Genomic DNA, 24,782 nt, shown 5'->3' with positions numbered 1-24,782 from the left:
TGAAAGCTGATATGGGACAACAGTATGAGGCTCTTGCCTCCAAGATCGATACTGTGGCTGTCGATGTCACACTTATCAGAGCGGATCTGGCCAAGACTAATGAGAGGGTCAAGGCTTTGGACATAAAGACCTCCAGTCTCATCACTGATATGGCGGACGCACAGTCGGAAATTGGCAACCTACGATCGTCGCACGACTTGATGGCCCGACGACTGGACGAATATGAAAATAGGGCCCGGCGGAACAACATACGCTTGGTGGGAGTGCCGGAAAATCCAGAGGACACCACCGTCGACCTTCTTGTGGAGGATTTGATCCTCAACCATCTTGCTCCCGCCAGACTCAGCAAATTCTTCGCTGTTGAACGTGCTTATCGCTTCCCGGGTGGGAAGATTAAACCAGGGGCACCCCCGAGGCCTATCATTGCAAGGCTGTTCCATTTTTGGGATAGAGACGCTATCCTCCAAGCCTCCTGAGATCGTGGCCCATTGAAGTTCGATAATAGTACTGTCAACATCTACCCAGATTTTACTCCTCAGGTCCAGCGACAAAGGATGGGGTTCCAGGGAGTGAAGAGGCGATTGCGGGACTTGGGCCTCAAGTATGCGATGTTGTTTCCAGCTCGACTACGCATCGAATATGAGGAACAAACCTTTTTCTTTGATCGACCAGACTGCGCCAGTGACTGGCTCGACTCATTGCCTAAAAGAGACGATCTAAACGGACGCCCCGGAGGAGCAGAGAGGGGTGCATCGGCCCAGGAGTGACATTGTGGTTCTCGACGTCTGGTTTCTTGTTACTACTTATCAGCTGAGTTATGCCATTTGCTTCATTATTGTTAGGGTTGAGCCCGAGGGTGGTTCGGGTGTGGGTTGACTCTTATCCTCCTCCTGGGTTCTTTGTGTAGTGTAGTTATGAGAGGGCGACAGGCACACTGCAAATTGGGATGGCTCTTGAGTCATACGCAGGGGTGCAGGGTGGGGGGTGTTGTAACAGGGGGATGTTGGGGGGTGGGGGGTTTATTGTTTCTGTATTTGTCTTGTTCCCATAGCACTGTATGCTTTGCTCTTATCCTTCTGTAGTTGGGTTCCGGGGAGGGAGGGCTACGGTCCTTTTCCGGGTTGGGGGGGTGGTGAGTTGAAGTTGCTGTCCTGGAACGTTAATGGTATGGGGGATAAGATAAAACGTGGAGTTGTCTCTCAATTCCTTCAACGCCAGTCCCCTGACATTGCTTTGTTACAGGAAACCCATCTGATAGGGAATGCTTGTCGGGCTTTGGATAGATGTGGGAATAGGCTGGTTGCTCATGCTGGCTTCACCTCCGGTTCCAGAGGGGTGGGCATTCTGATTAGATCCTCTCTGGCCCTTGAAATAGACGAGATAATGCTTGATGATAGGGGTCGATATGCTGCTATTTCGGGGAGATGGGAGGGTAAGATGCTCTCTATAGTTAATATATATGTCTCCCCGGGTCTCCAGGCCACTACTTATGCTGACCTTGGTCGGCTTTTGTTGGGGCTTCCTGATGGTCTCCTTATTCTTGGGGGGACTTTAAATCTGTGGTCTCTGGTAACTCTGATCGCTACCCACCCAGAGACTTACCGAATTTTCAGATGTGGCTTTCTGAACTGCTGGAAACCTTTGGATTAGTGGATGCTTGGAGGATGCTACACCCCGCGCAACTGCAATATAGGTTCCATTCTGGGGCCCACGGTAGTCTTTCCAGAATTGATTAATTCTTACTGCCGTCGGCCCACTCTTCCTAAGTGCGAGAGGTCCATCACCTCCCCAGGGGCATCTCTGATCATTCTCCCCTGTGGCTAAGGTTGCGGTTGGGGTAGGTAGCGAGGGGAGAGTTGCTCCTATTAACCCTTGGTATTTGCGAAACCCCAAGACGCGCTCTGAGCTGGTCAAGGCCATTGATTGCTACTTTAATGAAAATGTGGGGTCTGTCTCCTCTTCTGTTTCACTATGGGAGGCTTTCAAAACTGTTATTCGGGGTTATTCACTGTCATTGATTGCTGCCGCTAAGAAGGCTAAACATGAAGAATTATCGCATCTTGAGGATGAGATAACAGTACTTGAGAGTGAACTGGGTGTGAATGATACCCCTGCAACTTTACACTCACTAGCTCTGAAGCAGGCTGACTACAGAGCCCTGGTGACAGACGCAGCCAAAGTCATGAATAGAGAACAGCAAGGTAGACTCTACGATGTGGGTGATAAGGCGGGTAAGCTTATTGCGTGGTTGGACAAGTCTGAGAGAGCGAATCGAGTTGTGCCGGTGATTGAAAAGTCGAATGGGGATCGTGTGTCTGACCCGATTGGGATTGTTGATTGCTTTGTGGATCATTTCCAGATGGTCCATGCCTCGGTGAGCGATAAAGATGAGTGTGACTTCCTTTTGCTGTTGCGCGATATCGCGTTACCCTGCCTCTCTGATGAGGATGGGGCCATGATGGATGCGCCTATAACAGTGGATGAGGTCGCTGGTGCCATTCGTGCCCTTCGATCTGGTAAGGCCATGGGGCCCAATGGCTTGCCTATTGAGCTCTACAAGTTACGGCCCGACAAAATGGCGCCGTATCTGAGAAATATGTTTCTCGAGGCCTTCGATACTGGTCTCCTTCCTATTGACCACCGCCTGGCCACAATCGTGGTCATTCACAAGGAAGGTAAGCCGCGTGATTGTTGCACTTCCTACAGGCCCATTTCACTGCTTAATGCAGAGCCCAAGATACTTGCTACATTACTGGCTAATCGACTGATTAAGGTGGTCAGCGACTTGATCCATCCGGATCAATCCAGTTTCCTCCTGCAACGAAATACCGCCCTTAACCTTAGGAGACTCCACAGAGTTCTCGCGAGAGCTGGAACTCTGACTGAGTCGGCCATTTTGGCTTCTCTCGATGCCACTATGGCTTTTGATACGATTGAATGGCCTTATCTCTGGGCAGCTCTCGCCAAGTTCGGTTTCGGTTCAAAATTTATCGCCTGGGTGAAGCTCCTTTATGAACGACCCCTAGCCCAGGTGGTGGTGAATGGCAGGGTGTCCGGTTCTTTTGCGCTTGGACGTGGTACCCGTCAGGGTTGTCCGCTGTCTCTGTTGCTTTTTGCCTTTGCTCTGGAACCGTTGGCTGAGTGGCTTCGCTGGGAGCCCTCGATCAAGGGTTTCCAGTGGACCCCTGACTTTGAAGATTGTGTCTCGCTATATGCGGATGACATTCTTCTTTATCTCACCTCCCCCCCGGAAGTCTCTTAATGTGCTTTTTGATGTTCTTACCTCCTTCGGGAAGAACTCGGGTCTTGTTATCAACTGGATCAAGTCCTGCGTCTACGTTCTGGCTGGGGATCTACCCCCGTTGCCCTGTAGATTTCTGATTCAGGTGGTCGAGACTGGTTTTAGGTACTTGGGGATTCATGTCTCTTTGAATTCCGCCGTCCGTTACGAGCGTAACTTTCACACTCCTCTCCAGTGGCTTAAACTTGACGTCTCACGGTGGCGACGCCTGCCCCTTTCCCCATTGGAGCGTGCGACTCTCTTTAAGATGATGTCGCACCCCAGGTTCCTGTATGCACTTCAGAACTTCTTTGATCCTATACCTCCTGGGTATTTCCATGAGGTTGAGAGCCTTCAGAGGCAACTGATTTGGGACGGGCGTGCTCGTATCTCCTTACCCAAACTCACTTTGCCGGGGTATGACGGTGGCATCGCCCTCCCTGACATCAGACGCTACTACTGGGCCTCGCAGCTATGCGCAGTTAATCATGTAACTTACGCCCCTGGTCATACTCCTGCCTTTGTGATGGATAAACATCTTCTGCCAGGTGGGAATTTTAACAGGGCACTGTATTCTAAGAAACCATTTAACGCCGTGACTGGCCCCACGAAAAGTGCTGTGCGAGTGTGGCGAGACGCGAATGCTGCTATGGGGTGGAGGGATAGGTTAACCCGAGTGACACCGTAGTATGATTCTGACCGTCTGGGCAATTTGTGGAGAACGAAAGGATTCGATAAACGGGACATGATTGGTATAAACAAGGTGGAGGAACTCTGGTCCAAAGGTAGTAGTAAGACTTTTGAGGCGCTCAAAATTGAATATGAGCTTGACGACAAGGAGCACTTCATGTACATTCAAGTGCGACATGCTTTGACCTCCGTTTTCCCCCGGGGACGGAGATTCCCCAATCCTCGCCGCTGGAGGACCGTATCCTTGACGGCCATGTGCCGGACAGTACCATATCCCTGATTTACAAAAAACTCATCAATAACAGGGCTGATTTGCTTGAGCACCTCAGGGCCTCGTGGATCGCGGACGGCCTTGAATTAGATGACGAGGATTGGCAAGCGGCCGTATCCTCCCCTAAGGAGGTGGGCATACCCGCCCGCCTCCGTTTCGTACAGTTGAAAATCCTCCATCGTGTATATGTAACTGGCACGCGTCTGGTGCGAATGGGTTACTCTCTTGATGAGCTATGTAAGAGCGGCTGCGGTATGAATGGTACCTTCCTGCATATCATTTGGGAGTGTCCTGAGGTGGCTGCCTTCTGGTCTAGAGTGCATGCGATTATGGATCGAGTCACCGGGGTATCTATATTGCCTGAGGCCAGACGATGCCTTCTTAATGTCTGGGAACCGACGGACAACAACACGGCCCAGAATTTTTTGGGGGACTCTTGGTAACATGGTTGCCAAGAGGGATATTGCACAACTCTGGGGTTCCCACAGACCACCCACGATAGCGGCTTGGAAGGAGAACATGGACTGGTGTATGTTCAGAGAAAAGAGGGTCTATGTGGCCCGAGGCCGACCTAAGAAATGGGGTAGAATTTGGTCCCAAGTGGAAATGTCTGCACTCCCACACAGGACTACACCATTGATATTTCCCTGTCCCCTTAGTTGGCGTTCCGGACTTATGTTTGTAATAGTGTGCATTCATCGATCTCCTCGCCGCCCCTCATCTCGAGACATATGCTCCATTATCGTTTGCTAGTCGGACCCTTCGCCCTCTCCCTTTGATTCCCTGTACTTGATTACTGCCATGTGTTTGTGTTTTATGTTGTTAGTTCAGTTCATCAAAATTTTAAAACTAAACCTATAATACTTGTCTTTTGATTCTAAGTTATGTACATGAATATATTGCGGGTCGCTTAACCCCCAATCAAGGTACTGGGGAGCCTCATGGTGAGACGTCATACTGTTCAAATGTCATAGCGGCCGTCCCGCTGGGTTGTAGGCTGACAGCTGTGTACTGTGCATAAATACAATAAAGGTTTACAAAAAAATAGACTATCCCACACCTCACCCACCCCTCTCCCTAACCCCAACCAATGTCCAAGTCCACCAATGTCCAAAAAATAAGAGAAACTCCAACACCCAATTCCCACCCACCAACAAAAGTAATAAAAAAGGGGCAAATCAACAGGATCCATCTATAATCGGTGGGCTTGAAGGTGTTTGTCCACCAGGATTTTGACATGCTCCTCTAATTGGTCCTCCAGCTGTGTAATCCGGAGGAGAAGTTGCTGGCGAAATGCACGGCACTTACATTTGCATCTATGTGGGGGGCAGCAGATGTTGACAAATGGCGGCGGTGGGCGACTGCCTGACCGCGGTGCCGTACTCCTGCAGGCAGGGCCTGGCTGGGGCCCGGGGCATTGGGAGAGGCAGCAGCTGCTGCCGCCGCCTCCTTCGACTCCTCCTCTGCCTGAGCCACCAGCCGGCGGCACTCATCAACGATGGTCTGCAGTTTCCGTTGCCGGGCCCTGGCTGCCAACTCCTTCCATTTTGGTTTTTGGGAAGGAGGATCTATAAAGAAAGAAACAGAATTGTAAGCAAAACTCTTAGCAAAACAGTAACACAAAATGAATTCAACACTTAGTGGCACAGTAGCACTAGCAACTGCAGTACATAACATTTGTGTTAAGTATCTATCCTCCTGCTTCCCTGGCCTCTAACATTTATTAGATTTTTTTCCCACCATTATACTTGCCCTAGTACTATGGATGGACTCCAGTACACAGAAGAACACAAGTCTTTTTCTTATCTCTAGTTTACATAAATTACATAACCTTGTTGTGGGCTGTAGCCGGCAAGCCAGCTCAGTCAGCTAAGCTTGCGTCCAACACCAACATATGAGTCAATACGCAGACGCCAGTTACTTTTATTTACTAAGGTGCCGGCGGGGAAGCTCGTATATTTTTTGAGTACAGGCGGAACTGGCCATACTCTCTCTGTTACATGAAAGGCAATTGCTCAATTTCACTTTCACTGTGCCCTGGCGACTACAAAAAGGCAGATTAATATTAATATAATATACTTCTGATCCAATGATCATTACTTATATGGAACAACATATCAGTCCAGTAGCGGTCAGAGGTAGGGGTGCTGGCGGGCGGTGACGTGGAGAGGGGAAGGGTGGGGGGAGCAAACTATGGATTGTGGAAAATTACTGGTAAGTAAACATATAAAGAAATAAAAAAAATGTTGTTGAGCTCACTGCATTCAGAATCCATAGTTTACCACCCCCCACCCTGCCCCTCCCACTCCCCTCATCACCACAGCTAATGCATAAGGTACTTTGTTCATTGATTGTGTAACCAACAGATAGGCCACCCTCTGCAGGCTGGCTGAGCTGACACAATCGAAAAAAAATTAACATAGGTAGGAAGTGGTCCTTTGATTCAGAGGAAGGCACTTGATAATATATATGATGTTCTTGCAAACTACTGAGTCATCAACGGTATTCTGAAATGAAATCCTACTTTTATAAAACATATGATGACCCTCTGCTTTGCTACTCTGGCGCAGATTATTTTACATTATCTCAAAGTAAGACTCGTCTGCATCCAGTGACAGTCTCCACCTATGATGAATACATCCAGGGGGCATCCATCCATTAAAAGTAAATGTCTATCATTCTTTTGTTATCGTGTATCGCTTAACAAACAGCTGGTTTCACTTTCAGGAACAACCACCCAGGCGTCTACTCCTTCCTTCCTTGCCTTGGCTTTGGGTTTGACACAAACTTCACTGATGATTCTTGCTAGCCACCCATATTGTGTCACCCACCCACTCAGGCAGGCATCTTCTTTAACCTTCCACCCATCCTTCAACAACCCATGCATCTGATTCCTATCAGCCACCTGCATGTTGCTTCCAAAGTATCCTTCTCTGCTAGTCGTATTACATCTCTTTCGTCCTTCCTCTTTCCACCCTAGTTCTTTCCCTTTTTGTTCAACACATCCATCAAGGTCATCTGATCTGACATTTAGTCTTCTCCATACCTTTCACAGCTGAGTTGGAGTCTTATAGAAGAGGCCTTTGTTTACTCAACTCACGCTGGTAATGCTATTGCTAATGCATTGGTAATGCTAAGTAAAGGGAGTTTTCTTCAACCGTTGTATATTCTTCAGTACAACTTCAAGTTCATACTTACTTAAGAAGTCTCACAGTACAGTGAGTGAAGTGAAATGAAATGAAATGAAAAGGGGTTTTGTAAAGCGCTGCAGTTGCCCTGGGGCGTCCAGGCGCTAAGAACCAGATTGGTACCTTCCAATGAGTTAGTCCGGAGGATATTCTAGGTTAATTAAAAAGGAAGGTTTTAAGCTGTTTACAAAAGCTCAACAAGTTAAAATTAGATCGTAGGTGGAGGGGAAGTGTGTTCCATAGCTTGGACGCATTGTAGGAGAAAGACCGGCCTCCTGCTCTAGATCTTCGGATCTGGGGGACTTTTGCCAGACAGGCATAGGATGAATGGAGTTGTTTATTGGGTTGGTAAGGAGTAATCAGAGAATGATTGATAGCTGGGCCAGAGGTGTTCCCCTTCCAGCTAGTAATGCCAATAAGTAATGAAAATAACTTACCACCGCCCACCGCAGCTGTTTCCTCCCCCACTGGTGCTCCTGCAGGTGCAGCATCTCCTGTCCCCTACTGAATGGCAGCATTGGCATTGCCGCTGGCCCCGCCGGCACTAGTGGTTGGTACTGGTAGTGCACCTATAAAAACAAGTACACCTTTTTAGATGCCTGTACAACTGCCCCTATTTTACTCGTTTTCACCAGGAAGGAAGATTGAAAAAACAGTTAAAGTACAACATAAATCATCACTAGTCCAAATTGCGTACTTCATTAGAGTCAGTAGACAGACATTAGTAGTATTATTAGATGGTCCCTGTGGTCATCTCATCTCTGCTCCTACTGCAGTCTTTGGAACGTTAGCCTGAGCCATGTAACCATTTTAAATTCATGTCTACTCTTTTGCACATGCTACCTTGCAGCTTGTTGCGCAGTAAGACGCCTTTGAGGCCACATGAGTGTTGCATACAAGTGAAGAAGTTGAAAAACAAGCCACTTTTTTATGGAGTTCGGTTAGTCCCTATTGCTTAGCCATAATGTTACACTTTTTGGCATGACTGCAAAAAGCTTGCATAATTGTATTATACTGTCTAGCGGGCCCCATTTTTCTCATAATAGGCAGAAGATTCCCTTCTACGAACCAGATATTTGCAGAGCTTACGAAAGATGCATGTAACCAGTATACGTTCAACGGTGAGGGGTCTCCCAGAATTCAAACAGATCTCTATCATGCACTAGTTATACAAATGTTTAGTTTTAATCTTCTTTATTTTGCATGTTGGAGCTGGATGTAATTTCATGGAACAACTTACAAAGCTTGTTATTATTTGAAAAAAATAAAGCTTTTGAACTTGCACATTGACTCTGTGGTATATTTGGTGTGGTGTTGTGGACTTACACGATTGAGTGAGCGAAAGGGTGTTATGTTCTGTGTTGTGTAATAAAATCATTGGATATCTTTGTGTGGGGGTTCGGGACATAATGACTAATGACTGAGACACTATAGCTAGTCGGTCAGTGAATTGTGGGTTCTGAGTTCTGACTGAGGTGTAAGTAAGGTCCAACCTCACATCACCGACATCCTATTTTCTTGTGCATAGTTCTGTATGTGGCTGTGCAGAAAACCCACAACAGTAGCAGTATGTACTACTACCCTAACAAAAAATACTAGACAAACATCTGGTTGCGCATTTTGTTGGTGAGAATTGTCAAATCCTAGAGATTAAAAAGAACAACGCAAAGGACAGGAGTGGACCCAGTGGCTACAGCTATTTTTCTATCACAGCTTTATTCAAAAGAAAACCTTATCTAAAAAGTGGCCAACAGGGCAGGCTTAGCTACAGACAGTCTAATAGTAGTAGTACAGAGAGTCATAGCAGAGGCAGTTTGAAGGAACTGAAAGCAGGGATAACCAAAATTTGGAAAACAGATAATGAAGATCAAAGAAGCTTTTGTTAAAAATTGAATTAGGTAGCGTAATTAATAAAACAAAACATATAGTGTCTGGATAACTTTTGCGCAACAACAACTAATTTAGTATTCTCCTAATAAGATGGCTCAAGGGAACAGGGGAAAGCGGCTACCTGCGTCCCCATAATGACTCCTCTGTAAACAGAGAATTCAATGACAGAAGATAGGTTGCCCCCGAGCACATATATGCAACTTCTTATATTGTCTCAAGAGAAAAGATAACCACAGTCAAGTCAATGTTCTTTCAAAATCCATTAAGTCAAATTCTTTTAATTTCCATTTCTTTCCTCTTCATACATCAGAATAGTCTTCATTTCATAGTCTTCATCAAGTTCATACAGAATGTAGCCAATAGATCAAAAGAGACCAATGCCAACACGTGTTTCGTCAAAGGGTACAATCACCCAAATGACTTCTTCAGGGCTACAACAGAATAAGAAAATACATAATATATACAATTCTCTTTAAATACAAAACCAGACCATCACCAGTGAGTATACACTCCACCTAAAACCAGAAGTTGAGATATAAAGGCGTAAGATGTGTATAGAGCAGAGAGAGTCACATGAGGACTAAATGTGTTACTTGCCATAATAAAGGCAAGATTCAAGAAACCAATGTATTAAGTTCATTACCAAATCAAGAAAAAGTATGCGAAGAATGAGACAAAGTCCAGATTAAATAGAACCAAAGTGTGATTGGTCACCCAAGCAAAAAAGCAAAACCCTATTGGCCAAAGCGTTGACACAAGTCAAAAAGGGTGTGAGGGCGAGTACAAATATTACCAAAACATATTTAAAGTGCAAAGTATCAGGCCTCAGGTACCCTGTCCAATTTTAAAGGACAACCTCTCCCTAAAGACATATGGGCAGATTTATGAGTTCTGGCGCATCTCTGCAAATCAGCAGGGATGCGCCAGAAGTGATGAGTCACGCAATTCCCTCCTTGCGGCACCACAGTTGCGCCGAATTTACAATGCGGCGCACCATGGTGCAAGGAAGGGCAGATGCGTGACGCATCTTGTGGTGTACGGGCGGCGCATTGCTGGAGTACTCCTGCAATGTACAGAGGCCACCCATACATAACGTGGTGCGTCACTCTTTACGCCTGCTTGAAGCAGGCGTAAGGATTTGACCCAGCAGCGTCGTAAAACTGACTCAGTGAAATCTTGTAGATTTCACTGCATCAGTTTTACGGGGCTTTCCTACGAGGGAACGCCCACCCTGCGACAGAACGCCCCATGAAACCTGACGCAGGTTTCATGTGGCGCAGGGCTTTACAACGTGACGCATCTGCCTAGATGAGTCACATTGTAAATAGGTCGCAGGGATGCGCCACGTTTCCGCGACGTTGCGTGATGCAACGGCGGCGTAAACATGGCGCAAATTCGACATAAATCTGCCCCATAATTTTAGTTAGAGTCAGACAATTTACTCACCAACATTTTTTTAATCTGTTACGAAATCATACGACAAAGTCCAAATTAAATAGAACGAAAGTGTGATTGGTCACCCAAGCAAAAAAGCAAAACCTTATTGCCCAAAGCATTGACACAAGTCAAAAAGGGTGTGAGGGCGAGTAAAAATATTACCAAAACTTATTTAAAGGGCAAAGAAAACGGGCTCAGGTAGCATGTCCAATTGTAAAAGACAACCTCTCCCTAAAGACGTAATTTTAGCTAGAGTCAGGAAATTGACTCACCTATTTTTTTTTTAAAATCCGTTACGAAATCATACGGGCCAATTCCAGAAGACAGTTATTCCTCAAATATTAATTAGAACTAAATCAAAAGGAAGATAACAATTAGAACCGATATTCTCCTAAAATATATAGATTTCAATTACTTTGGGCTGCCCCTTCTTTCCACCGGAAATAGTGGCCCGACTCATTATAAAATGACATGAACATAGGGTAGTCCAATTTAATAAAGTTCTCACTATAGTAACCGAGAGATGTTGGTGACCCATAATCCAATTTCAAGTAACATAGTATAACTTCTTGCGTCTTGAAAATGTATACTGGTTTGTATTTAATTACACATCTAAATCATATATTACCCTACAAGAAGAATTCTGAGATAGGAAAATGAATTGAGGTAACTCTCCCAACTTATCTATTAGGGATGGGCTTTTTAAATTAAACTTTCATTTAGCTTAAGATATGAAGTATTTGCACTACATGGTAATGATGAGCACTGTTGTTTTAGGTAGGAATAGTGTGCTGTGGTATAGCCCAAAGTAATTGAAATCTATATATTTCAGGAGAATATGGGTTCTAATTGTTATCTTCCTTTTGATTTAGTTCTAATAATTATTTGAGGAATAACTGTCTTCTGGAATTGGCCCGTATGATTTCGTAACGGATTTTAAAAAAAATTGGTGAGTAAATTGCCTGACTCTAGCTAAAATTGCGTCTTTAGGGAGAGGTTGTCCTTTACAATTGGACAGGCTACCTGAGCCCGTTTTCTTTGCCCTTTAAATAAGTTTTGGTAATATTTTTACTCACCCTCACACCCTTTTTGACTTGTGTCAATGCTTTGGGCAATAAGGTTTTGCTTTTTTGCTTGGGTGACCAATCACTCTTTGGTTCTATTTAATTTGGACTTTGTCTCATTCTTCGCACACTTTTTCTTGATTTGGTAATGAACTTAATAAATTGGTTTCTTGCATCTTGCCTTTATTATGGCAAGTAACAAAAGTAGTCCTCATGTGACTCTCTCTGCTCTGTACACATCTTATGCCTTTATATTTCAACTTTGGGTTTTAGGTGGAGTGTATACTCACTGGTGATGGTCTAGTTTTGTATTTAAAGAGAATTGTATATATTATGTATTTTCTTATTCTGTTGTAGCCCTGAAGAAGTCATTTGGGTGATTGTACCCTTTGACGAAACACGTGTTGGCATTGGTCTATTTTGATCTATTGGCTACATTCTGTATTAACTTGATGAAGACTATGAAATGAAGAATATTCTGATGTATGAAGTGGAAAGAAATGGAAATTAAAAGAATTTGACTTAATGGACTTTGAAAGAACATTGACTTGACTGTGGTTATCTTTTCTCTTGAGACAATATAAGAAGTTGCATATATGTGCTTGGGGACAACCTATCTTCAAGCGTAATTAATAGTTTGGAAAAATTAAGGTGCGTTAAAGGTTAGGGAAATATAATTGTTAATAATATAAGCACTGTAGGACTTACTAGGGCCAGCAGCAGGATCCTTGGTAGAGGAGCGCTCCTCTGGTGGTTGTCCCGCTGACTCGGACCCCGTCTTCTTGCCCATGGGGGCTGATCAGGTAAGAAATAATGATGAAAGAGAGAAACATTGAGTGCTGTGAAACAAATAAATCATTAAAAAACGCTCAATCATTTTAGGAAACAACAATTGCAATAAAATGTCCCTATCTAAACGACTATTGGCTTTCAGGATTCACGGACCGTCTACTTATATGAACACTAATCTAATGTTCCATAATCATTCTGATTGCAGAATACTAATGAAGGCAGTACCACCTGACCTACACCACCTATTCCAGATGGGCCAATTGCTCAGTAAGTCTGCATTTCCATTTTATTTTTGCCAGCAAAAATGCATAGATGAGATGGAGGACACATTCATACATTTGTCCATACACCAAATTGTTGGTTGGTTGCGTCGTATGTTGTTTTGCTACTGACTGACAATGCTATTGCTAAGCCTATCACTCTTTAAGCAAATGACAAAAAGGCTCTATTGAGGACTGGGGTAACAAGCATTCAGGGACAGAGGAGGCTTCACGCAAACCTTAAAAAAAACATGAACTAATACTAAGTTAACCTATTATCCATCCACTACTATTTCACTGAAGGAAAATGGAAGGACTAGACTCTAGCGATAGCATTAAGTAACTTCAGTTTTATAAAGTAAACTCTAGCATCAATAATCAGCCCAAGCTAGCGCAAAGTTACAAACAAGTAAGAGAAGTGCTGAGCAGCACCTGTGCCATACAATCACAGAAGATTTTGAAACGGAATTGATCTGCAATGTAACTAAGCACACCAGTAATTGTGTTATTCGTCCAAGGATTATACACAATACTTATACTACTATATATTACTAGCTACTCATCAAGCCCCACAACCTCAACACCTAGCAGGTCCAACAGGTCCTGCTCCCGGTCCAGGATCTCTGACCAACGGTGGGCGAGCTGCTGGAGGGTATGCCGGATCCCCAAGCAGCGAAACACTGCCCGGCGCACCTTCGCCCACTGGTGGTAGCGCTCCTGGGTAAGGTACCCGGAGCCTGGCCTGCCGCTTGCTGCCAAGGTCAAGGAGAGGTGGCGCTGGATGAAGAAAACAGGGCTGCCACCTCCGCCTCTCCGAAAAGTTGTCAGGCCAGCACCCCTGCAGGGTGCATTCTGCCGCAAGGCACAGGGCACAGGCGCCTTGCCCTTAGAGCTGGTACTGCTGCCCTTGGCCATGGTTCTGGGGTAGAGGCAGAAAAGAAAAGAAGGAAAAAATAAAGTTAGGGGGAAGAAGTAGGAGTTTGAATAAAGAAGCAAAATAAAACAGTAGAAAAGTAACAAAAACACAGTGAAAGTAGAAATAAATCACAAAATATAAACTTAGAGACAGAGAGACAGACATGATAAATAAAAAAAGTGAGAACAACAGTGAAAATAAGTAAAGATTGCAAAGATTAAACCTGGATAGAAAACTAGGCCCAGAACCATAGCATAGAGTAAAAAACAAGATGGCCGCACCCGTCGCGACCGTTTGGGTAAGTTTGCGCAATATTTCTCGCTAACAGGCCCTTGTCGTCGTGAAAAAGTAGATGGCGTTCTCGAACATGACATGCACAACGCCAACACGTTATACACGACCCAGAACAGGAAATAAGGCAAATCGAGCGGGCGGAACAATTGAAAAAACAAGATGGTTGCGCCCATAACCGACCGTATGGGTAAGTTCGCGAGCTACGATCCCCCGAGCATGCAGACAGCGCCCCGAACACACACAACGCGCTCCAGAACAAGAAAAACACCTTGTGAATGGGCCCGACATGCAACTACGCATGCTTGCGAAGCTCGCGTAGTGCAAGAATGTCTTTGCGTAGCTTCGAGTAGCGTGACTACACGTACTACCCCCAGGCCTAGTTTTTTCGACTTTTTATGGTGATTTTTCCCACCGGACGTTTGAGAATTGCAGGCATGTTGCTGGCTTTCGCTGATTTTTGTATTGCGATTGGCCTCATCGCAACTTTTTTGCCTTCGTATTTTGCATTTTTGCTGCGTCTTGTTGACTTTATCGCAGACATTTGACTCGTTATCGTGGGCCTATCACATGGTACCACCATGTTGTGAATACAACGTTAACACAGAGTTATTTTCCCATGATAGACTGCAATGTGAAGAGTTGCGTTAAGCTAATTTTGGGGTAATTATGATAAGTTCTTAAGAATATCACCCTAAATGTTTTCTTAACCAATGCAAATGTCATCCTAATGGGTTATGCACAAGAGCATGTGCAATGCCACGTTTTGGGTCTGAATCACTATGAGGAGCTTGTAGCCATGACTTCAGGGAGTCATCTGCATAAGATTAGTAAACTCAGGTCCTCTGTACCTTATCGCGCAACTCATATCCTGGGTCACAGAAAGTGGGCGCTGTGATAGTTCAGGCGCGCTTTATCATTTCATTAAGTTGATTAAACAGCTAGGTACATCAGGGTGCTCAAAGTACATATTAGTCACAGCCGAGTTGCATTATATCATAATACAAAGATTATTTTTTTTTTTAATCAAGCAGTGCAAAGTGTATTTTTATTAAGGGTTTATCAGTTATCAAAATAACCAACAATATTAACATAAGAAAAGAGTTATCTTTACACTGAAGATTCCTACAAGAAAAAGTTTTTACTTCGCGAAATGCCAATATAATGAGGTGATACATAATGAAACACTGTCTAATGCAACACAGCATAAAAAATATGCAGTTTAAGACAATTTAATATAACATAATAATCCATCCTAACATAAGACGAGAAAATAATGCAAGATATTGTAAAGAAAAATACATAACATACCAACTTTTAGGTATAACAAAAATTTTCACGATTTAAAGAATAATTTTCAGACACTTTGGGGCATATGTACAAGCCCCTATCGCCTTGGGAACGTCACTTTCTGTGACTTTCCCGTGGTGATAAGTGCCTTGCCTTATGTACAAGGTAGCATTAAGCCACTTAACGTGGCTTAACGCTGCCTTGTACAGAAGGCACCCTTCCACGCTATCTTTAGCTTGAAAGGGGCATGCAGTGGGTGTTGCAGTCGGTGTTCCACCGCAACACCCATTGAATTTGACGCTGCCCCCTATGTACAAGAGTGGAGTACAGGAAGAAGTGCCAAAATTCTGGTCTTAAGTTGGCGAAAATGCATTATTTCTCCTCGTTTTTGCTTTTTCCATGTGTGCTTCCTTGTGCAACACACATGGGAAAAGCAAAATGCCATGGTTTGTTTATGTACAGGAAGGGTTCCCTTCCTGTACATAAACAAACCTTTTTAAAAATGCCATTTTGTAACTTTCATGTGTGCTGTATGAAGCAGCACGCATGAAAGTTACAAGTTGGCATTTTAGGATTGTTTATGTGCAGGAAGGGATACCTTTCTACATATAACCAATCCTCCCCTGCACGCAGACACCCTTGCATTCTGGTGCAAGGGGGCCTTCGTTGGCGCTATGTTGTTAATCTTAGTGCCATTGCGGGGAAAATGTAAGGTTGCGCCACATTCGTGTAAATATGGTGCAGCCTTGTGTTTCCGAAGTGGCGGGCGTGTCGTTAAGCCCAGGAGGCTAACGACACGCTCCGCCACTTCTAATGTACATATCCCCCTTTATGATTAAATATGACGGTAAGCGTGGGTGGCTGTTACCATTCCAACCTTGCTCTGCTCGGACACAAATTCATGAAATGCTCGAGAAGTTTGTCAAGGAGTTTGATGGCGAGATTTTAAACTTACCATGAAACATTGCTGGTTTTGTAGTAATTCTTTCATTCCCTTTTGTAAAAAAAAGTTCCATTTCAGAAAAAGTGTTTTGGACAAAACAATCATAAAATAGATTGTATTTCATTTGACAAATAGCTTTGTAGATAAAATGTGACTTTGTACCTACAAAGTGTAGAATACATTTGAATGAAGTATGAATAACGGTTGACCAGAGCATAACAGTTGTATGAATCAGTGATATACCTAATAACTGTAGTTACGGGGACAGCTAGTAGTGGAATGCAGGTAGTTTTTAGTTCATCCTCCTCTGCAATTAAATTACCCTGACCAAAGGCTTATTGTTTCTGTGCAGTTTTGGATAATTGGAATGATCCGTTGGTAAATACTGTTTAAATGTAAAAAAAATAAAAACTTGTATAATCTGTTTCAAATACACGTGAGTAAGTGGGAGCGATTTGAGAACAGATGTATAAAGGAGGATATTCTTAAATTTATGATGCAGAATAAGTGAAAAGAGCTAACAGTTTTGGAAGATGCTCATATATTTGAAAAATAAGTTAGTGTATCACTACAAACGACCACAGTGTGAAAAAGCCCAATAGCAAAATCCTTATAAAAAAAAAAGAAAAAACTACAATATACTGGACATTCAATATTGCAAATACGCTGATAAATGTGCTCTAATCAGTTGTAGAAAGTGCAGTGCAGTGCAGTAACACGTACATGAGTCTACGCCAGAGTTATGATAGTATAACGTGTACCTTGTACTATCATTGTGAGTACTGTTAATATAGTTCTTGTACTGCTAAATGTGCCTTTGTATACATTACAGGAATATGCTAAGTCAACTGCAGGATACACTGACTTATAATTCCATAAGTATAGTTTAATGTGTGGTACACAAAATCCCATTTTTCCAGTAACTCCGCACAAAGTCAGGCGAACACCTTTATCTAATGGCATTGATATTTTGCTCAGGAATTCATAAGAATACATGCGCATGATGTTCTGGGCTTTTATACGAACTTTCAAGATTTCCAGGCCAATCAGCAGTTACTGGCGCCAGATGATGACAATAAGAGACTTTTCACGTCAGTGCCATGAAGCTTACCTTACTATTGGATCCACAACTGATCACTAGGTGCATTCCTTTCGCACTTCACCCTCAAAGTAGTTGGGCAAAAAGTGTTATAAGTACTTAAGGAGGTGGTGTGAGTCAGAGTCTTAGAACTCCCTTAAATAGGAAGCGATAATTAATAATTCATTGTCAAACCAGTTCACTTCTTTGGAAAGAAAAATTACTTCAATCGCTACATACAGCTAAGTACTACATAATGACACCCACATTATGCACAAGTATACAATATGCAGATTTGTGAAGCGTGTATCTTACAGATGAACATCTCATCTCCTGTACTGCAGCACCAAATTAAACAGATGCAGATGGAGGTGGCGAACTACCCATGGGAAGAGTGAGGAGGGCATTGGGGAGGGGTGGGGGAGTGGGGGGGCAAACACAGTAAAAAAAAAAGAAACAGCAATCGCTGGGGGCAAATCCCTAGTCAAGAGTGTGCAAGTATTTGCCCCGTGGTGAAATGACCATAATTAAATCCAATTGTTCCTGGAATAACTGTGTGGTGGAAGTCAACCAATGTTATCTTTAGGTTATCATAAATATCGTGATAATTCAGTTACTCTATAGTATGATCACTTGTAAATCAGAGAATCAGAGGGTTCAAGCTCCTGTCACGTCCCTATCTAGGAACTTAGCTAACATCAATATGACAGTTCCTAGATCGTATCATAGCTATCTCAATGACTATTACTGAATACAGTCCCAACATATTCACTCTCTTACTGTACCTTTAAGAATTTAAGCTAAGATTCAGTACCGCCTTCTGCCAACCAGAGGCGTGGGTGTGCTTCTCTCTCTCTGGTGTATATCTGTTCAAGAGCCATGGAGAGAGGCTGTACAGGTGCTGGCCCCACAGATCCGCTTAGTACAATCTCTAAGAAGATACATAATCTAACACTATCAGCACTATCCTCGGGAGAGATCAATCAAAAAGAATTCGATTATCTTAATAACCATCAACACAAAACTGCATGAATTTATGGCATGCCAAAGATTCACAAAGACCAAATAGACCCTCCCTATAGACCCATTGTGTCCACGATAGGAACCAATACAGAACCTCTGTCTAAATTTATTGATTCATACTTACGGCCTCATGTCCCTAAAATTACCTCTTATATCAGAGATACAGGCGCAATGATTTCAAAAATAGAAAATCTACCATTCGATCCCAACAATAATCTGTTGGTGATGATGGACATAGAGGCACTGTACAGCAACATCCCGCAGCAGCAAGCAATATCAGCAACCAGTTGGTTCATTGACACCCACAACATCGTGTGCCCCAAAGACTTCCTACTCGACTTGTTACAGATTGTCCTCTCAGAGAACATTGTAGAGTTTGGAAGCTCTTTATTTCGCCAAGTTAAAGGCGTCAGTATGGGGGCATCTGTAGCTCCCTCGATTGCCAATATTTATATGGCAGCTTTTGAAGCTAGATTCATTTACAACGAGGTTGCCCCTTTCTATGAATCTATTTCCCATTGGTCCAGATATATAGACCACAAACGAAGGAGTGCAAGGGGGGCTTGCACTGTTTCCAATGGCACTCCTATAGGAGGTGTAAATCCTAAATAATGGTTTCCAGAATGTATTGCATGTAATTTGAACAATCGTATTCAAAGTAATCTTTCTCAAGGAATTTATTTAGTGGGTCACATATTAAATCATCATAGTGACATCCTTATGGAACAGTACGTTAAAGGGAACGTTTAAACAGCATCAATGAATCTATGCATCATCCCTATGCATTTCGGGCGGAGCCCTTCGTCAGGGGATAGCAACAGATCTGTGAATAAATAAATCGCAATCAGGAAGGAGAGCACGCGGCCACAAGCTGAGTAAAATAAAACATGTCAGTAAAAAATAGAAAGCGTGCAGTTTATAATCGGTATCTTGAGAAAAGGAAAATAAGTGCAAAGTGACCCATGCCATTCTGTTAGGGATGGAAGAGAGAAGGAGAAAATAATAATGCACCTTATTGTATTCGACGTGGTGAATAGAAAAAGGAATCGCCGTGTTTAAAAAGACGAAGGAACCCGGACTGGTGACAAATGGAGCCAAGACCCCTAATGAGTGCGTGAAACTGAAAACCAAATAGACTCGTGAAACAACTGATAAAATATCCGAACAAGAGTGCCAGGTAACGGAAACTGGTCAGCGAGTGAAAGTGAGGAGAAAAGAAGCTTACCGGTAGGTGAAAGACGCGACGCGCCAAACGCCGTGGTGCCTCGGGTTTAGACGTGACTGACAGAATAGCGGAAGTAAATAAGGTGAGCGAAAGTGAAGACGGACTAACGAAGAATGGAAATAAACGTGTGTGAATTTCGCATGCCCCAAGGAGTTAAAAATATCAGATTATAAAAAAGGGAAAGTGAAGTGTCATGAAAATAACGAGTCAAATGTGCATGAACTCAAATATAGTGTATAGACTAACACAACATAAAGCTTCAGAAGTGGCGGCCATCTTAGAGTGGGTTCGGAACAAACACAGTGTATCCTAGTAAACATCACAGGAAAGAATCAATGAGACGAAGTGTGAATAAGTAAAGAACTAGAAGGAAAGGGAAGAAAACCAGCTATAGTGATAGAGATGAGGGTGAAAAAAATAGTGGTGAAAGGAAACTGTTGGATTTGGAGGAGAATTGAAAGAAAGTGATGACAACTAGTAAGAATAAGGTGGATAAGGTGAAATGAATTAAAAAGAAAATGGAAAAGAAGATAAGGGCAAGATTTTGCGGACTGATAATCAATTCAGAGGAAAAGTAGATAGTGAAGAAAAGAAACACGAGGAAGAACAAAGTAAAGACATATAAATGCAGATAGAAGACAATTACATAGGAGTGGGTTTGAGACAACAATTATCTATAAGAAGCAACTATATTCCAGTCTCTCATTAAGCCCCTTGGGCTGACAGGCATCTAGTCTTTTGATCCACACTGTCTCCCTTTGGAGTAGTAGTTTCTTGTTATCAACGCCTACTTTCAGTGGCACAACCTCCAAAACAAGGAACTTCAGTTGGCTCACGTTGTGCTGGTGTGTACTGAAGTGAGCAGCTAATGGTGCTTTAGTTGACTTGTTCCTGATAGTGCTTTTATGTTCGGTTAAACGAACTTTAATCTTTCGTTCGGTTTTGCCTACATAAGGCAGTCCACAGGGACATTTAAGTAGATACACCAAATTTGTAGAGTCACAGGTGGCGGTGGTTCTCAGTTTGATGGCTTTTCCTGACGATGGATGGTTGAAGGTGTTACCCGGAATTATATTGTGGCAATGGCTACAATTGTGGCATGGTATGGTACCACGGTATGTGGTAGAAGTTTCAATGGGTTTGGTCTCGAGGATGTTTTTTAGATTTTTAGCTCTCTGGTATGCAAAAAGTGGTCTGGTGTTAAAAATGCCCTGGAAGTCTGGTTCAAAACGAATCATGTCCCAATTTTTTAGAACGATATTTTTAATGGCCTTGCTTCTGGTAGAGTATTTAGAGACGAACACTGGTCTCTGTTCCTCAGTTAGTTTGATGTGGATCTTTAGAAGTTCTGCTCGAGTTTTAGTAGCCGCTCGGGTTTTGGCTGCTTGCAATGTAACTTCAGGATATTTCCTGTCTCTGTATTTTTGTAATATTCTTTCTTCAGAGTTTACATAGGCTTCGGGTTCTGAACAGATTCTTTTGGCCCTTAGGAGCTGAGAATATGGCAAGTGAGTTTTGAGTGGTGTCGGATGACAACTGGTAAACATCAAAGCGTTGTTCCTGTCTGTGGTTTTAACAAAGAGATTAGTTGTCAATTTGTTGTTGAGTAGTGTGACCTGGACATCCAGGAACGGCAAACTTTGAGAGCTGATGGTGTGAGTAAACTTGATGTGGTCATCCAAAGAATTGATGTGTGTCAGAAATTCCATGATTTCATCAGGTTGGCCAATCCAAATGAGGAAAATGTCATCAATGTACCTCCAAAGGGTAAGAATGTTATTACTCCATTTGTTGTGACTCAAGATGTGATCTAGTTCCATCCGGTGCATAAACAGGTTGGCATAGCTGGGAGCAGCACAATTTCCCATTGATGTACCAACGAGTTGAAGATAGTACTCGTTGTTGTATGAAAAGTAACTGTGATACAATGTATATTGCAGGAGTTCAAGTATCAGAACTTTCAAAGTGACATCGATGGGATGGTGTAGTAGGAAGGATTCTATGGCTTCCAAGCCTCTATTGTGTGGAATCGATGTATACAGAGCACATACATCTATGGTAACCAGGGTGTGTACTTTGTCAGGTTCGATGGTAACCTCTTGTAGGCGCTTCAAGAAATCAGTGGTGTCACGTAGGTAAGTGGACATGGAAGCGACAATGTCTTGTAAATATAGGTCAATGAACTTGCCGGTGGGTTCGTGGATGGAATTTTTAGTGGAAACGATGGGGCGGAAAGGAGGTTTGTGTAGATCCTTGTGAATTTTGGGAAGCATGTGAATGCTAGGACATTTGGGATGAGGTTGTATTAGATATTTGTGATCTTTTTCTGTGATCGTTCCCATGTTGAGTGCTTTATCCAAGATTGTTTTGAGAATGTTGGCAAAAACGTCGGTAGGATCGTTTGGTAGCTTCATGTAAAGGTTCTTGTCGTTGACATGTTCACTGACACTGGTGTGGTAGAAATTACTATCCATGACTACGAGTGCACCGCCTTTATCAGCTTTGCAGCACATGATTTCAGGGTTGTTGACAATTTGGTTGAGTGCTCTGGATTCCTTAAGGTTGAAGTTGTTAAATTTAGGGTGAGGTTTTTTGTAAATCTCTCTGATGGAATTCAAGGTAATTGTTTCAAAAGAGTCAAGTATTTTGTGGCTAACAGGAGCCACAAATGTACTTCTGCTTCTTAAGTCTTTACAAGCATGTTGGATCGGTGTACTGGTGGGAGGGCACACGTTGGAGAAAAAGTGTCGAAGTCTCAAAGTTCTCAAGAATTTATACAGGCTTATCTCCGTTTCCAATTCAGTTGAATTGTAGGTGGGAACAAAAGAAATGCCACGTTCCAAGGTAGATAATTGCAGTTGAGATAGGTTGGTTTTAGAGATATTGATCACGAGGGTTTTTTGCTCCTGGTGGCTTGAGCAATTGAGGTGGTTGTTTCTCTTGGAGTTTCTGCCCCGCCTGGTTCGACGTTGGCAGTTTGGCCTACATCTAAAAAAGAAACACCAGAAGTGGAGGCTGTGGTTGAAGGAATATTCACAGGTGTTTTCGATGGTACAATATTCCTAGGTGGTCGGCCATAATTGGTATTTCCTCTTTGGGAGGTAGAGCCATCTGTGGAACTACCTTCATCCGAGGACGGGTTGCTATATGGTCTTTGTTGTCTACGTTGGGCATAGACCTCTGCCCAACAATACACTTCGCCCAGTTTGTAGTCCATCGTGTCGCGTCTATACTTTCTGATTTTCCTATCGTTTATCTCTTTCGTGTACTTATCCAATTGTACGTTGATGTCAGCGAGAGCTTTATCAAGATCTTCTTTAGACATGTTGTTTTCTAGGTTGCGTGAAATCTGTGTTATTTCCTTGTCTAGATCATCGATGACTTTTGAAAGTTCTTCTACAATGAGAAGGATTAGATCCAGTGAACAACGGTTGAGGATGGCGTACCATCGTTCCGTGAATTTCGGGTTGTTCCGACATAGGGTAGGCTTCAGGGAAATTCGTAATCCTCTAGGGATACGTTGATCTTTGTGATATCTGATGAGAGTTCCAGCGTGTAAGCGTTGGTTAATGATTCTCTTAGAGGTATATAAAAGTTGTCTCAACATACTGGGGTTGGAGAAAGCGCTTGTGGATGAGGGGTCTGCTTCCTGAATCAAAGCATAGATGCGTGTAGTTTCATCTTGGGAAAACCCAAAGGTGTCAGCCCGATTGGCTGTGGTGCTTGCAATTTCTTCATAGGACATGATTAGACAGTAGGTGCTCGCCAAACGTGGCCAGAGGTACGTTGATTAGCAAAATGTAGGGAGATGGCGGCACACAAAGCGTGTAATGTTCATCAAAGTGATACAGTAAGCCAATGGTAAGTGTTTTAGGGTGCCAGGAAATGGTCCCTTCCGGCCGGTAGGGACAAAAATTTGACAACAAACGAAGGAGTGCAAGGGGGGCTTGCACTGTTTCCAATGGCACTCCTATAGGAGGTGTAAATCCTAAATAATGGTTTCCAGAATGTATTGCATGTAATTTGAACAATCGTATTCAAAGTAATCTTTCTCAAGGAATTTATTTAGTGGGTCACATATTAAATCATCATAGTGACATCCTTATGGAACAGTACGTTAAAGGGAACGTTTAAACAGCATCAATGAATCTATGCATCATCCCTATGCATTTCGGGCGGAGCCCTTCGTCAGGGGATAGCAACAGATCTGTGAATAAATAAATCGCAATCAGGAAGGAGAGCACGCGGCCACAAGCTGAGTAAAATAAAACATGTCAGTAAAAAATAGAAAGCGTGCAGTTTATAATCGGTATCTTGAGAAAAGGAAAATAAGTGCAAAGTGACCCATGCCATTCTGTTAGTGATGGAAGAGAGAAGGAGAAAATAATAATGCACCTTATTGTATTCGACGTGGTGAATAGAAAAAGGAATCGCCGTGTTTAAAAAGACGAAGGAACCCGGACTGGTGACAAATGGAGCCAAGACCCCTAATGAGTGCGTGAAACTGAAAACCAAATAGACTCGTGAAACAACTGATAAAATATCCGAACAAGAGTGCCAGGTAACGGAAACTGGTCAGCGAGTGAAAGTGAGGAGAAAAGAAGCTTACCGGTAGGTGAAAGACGCGACGCGCCAAACGCCGTGGTGCCTCGGGTTTAGACGTGACTGACAGAATAGCGGAAGTAAATAAGGTGAGCGAAAGTGAAGACGGACTAACGAAGAATGGAAATAAACGTGTGTGAATTTCGCATGCCCCAAGGAGTTAAAAATATCAGATTATAAAAAAGGGAAAGTGAAGTGTCATGAAAATAACGAGTCAAATGTGCATGAACTCAAATATAGTGTATAGACTAACACAACATAAAGCTTCAGAAGTGGCGGCCATCTTAGAGTGGGTTCGGAACAAACACAGTGTATCCTAGTAAACATCACAGGAAAGAATCAATGAGACGAAGTGTGAATAAGTAAAGAACTAGAAGGAAAGGGAAGAAAACCAGCTATAGTGATAGAGATGAGGGTGAAAAAAATAGTGGTGAAAGGAAACTGTTGGATTTGGAGGAGAATTGAAAGAAAGTGATGACAACTAGTAAGAATAAGGTGGATAAGGTGAAATGAATTAAAAAGAAAATGGAAAAGAAGATAAG

This window comes from Lissotriton vulgaris, chromosome 2_1 (genome assembly GCF_964263255.1).
Source record: "Lissotriton vulgaris chromosome 2_1, aLisVul1.2, whole genome shotgun sequence".
Taxonomy (NCBI): domain Eukaryota; kingdom Metazoa; phylum Chordata; class Amphibia; order Caudata; family Salamandridae; genus Lissotriton; species Lissotriton vulgaris.
The sequence above is the reverse complement of the archived record's forward strand: the minus strand, read 5'-3'. Positions refer to the sequence as shown.